The following is a 1036-nucleotide window of genomic DNA, read 5'->3' on the forward strand; positions in this document are numbered from 1 at the left end:
CAAAATTCAAAAAGAGTGTGTTTCTTTTTGGCTACACTTGTGGCTTTGTTACTAATTGCAATTGTTGAGAGTGTATGCGCAGAACTCGTAACAGGATTTTGGTGCCTTATGATCCCGAGATTGAGCAAACTATAGAAGGAGAAGGATATCCGGTTCTAGACCGTTAACTACTTCCCCAACTAGGGAGTTCAATTTCGAGGAGCAACAAGATCAAATGGGCGACGCAGATCAACCACCTCAAAGACCTTTGAAAGAGTTAGGAACTCCGAGAGCTTATAGAGCTTCAAGTGGCATTGCTCCCCTCGTTACTCAAGTAAATGATTTCGAGATTCAGCCCGCAATGATAAATTTGATTGAAAGGAGGCAATTTAGTGGAGCAAAACATAAGAGCCCTCTTGCACACTTGAACGAGTTCGAAAAATATTGCAACACGATTAAGGTAAATGGGGTCACTCAAGAATTTGTGAGACTAAAGCTATTTCCTTTCTCCTTGATAGGAAGGGCTCTTGAATGGCTTGAGAAGGAGGTGAGACCTAACTCCTTGAGAACTTGGGACGAGGTCACCACGGCTTTCTTAGGGAGATTTTACTCTCTAAAGAAGACGGCCGAGGTAAGGGCATTGATCCAAGGTTTCCGTCAAAAAGCTAGTGAAGCCATATACGAGGCATGGGAAAGATTTAAAGAATATCAAAGGGAGTGTCCTCATCATGGCATACCGACATACCAAGTGCTTCAAATTTTCTATGGAGGTTTGAGCCCACAAGGAAGGACTAGCTTGGATGCGGGAGCGGGTGGCCCGATTATGAACAAAACGGAGGAGCAAGTCATTAAAATAATTGAGGATGTGGTGAGGCACCACATGGATTGGCAAGAAGAAGAGAGGGAGTCTCTAAGAAAAAGAGGAAGTGCGGTTTATTCCGTCGATCACCTCAACGCCATTAATAATTTGACATCTCAAATCGCCAACCTTGGTAAGGAGATGACATCAGCATCCCTCCCAATCTAAGAGGAGAGGTATGAATTCTAACTCTTCTCC

The 1036-nt window shown here is 43.7% G+C and overlaps 1 non-coding gene across 1 annotated transcript; it reads right to left on the reverse strand.

The window, feature by feature from the left end:
* Positions 1-612: 612 nt before the first annotated feature.
* LOC145573387 (small nucleolar RNA R71) lies at positions 613-714 on the reverse strand. Its single transcript, XR_014097429.1, has one exon. It is a non-coding gene; the product is annotated as a small nucleolar RNA R71 (small nucleolar RNA).
* Positions 715-1036: the final 322 nt, after the last annotated feature.

This window comes from Chenopodium album, chromosome 12 (assembly GCF_948465745.1).
Source record: "Chenopodium album chromosome 12, dcCheAlbu1.1, whole genome shotgun sequence".
Taxonomy (NCBI): domain Eukaryota; kingdom Viridiplantae; phylum Streptophyta; class Magnoliopsida; order Caryophyllales; family Amaranthaceae; genus Chenopodium; species Chenopodium album.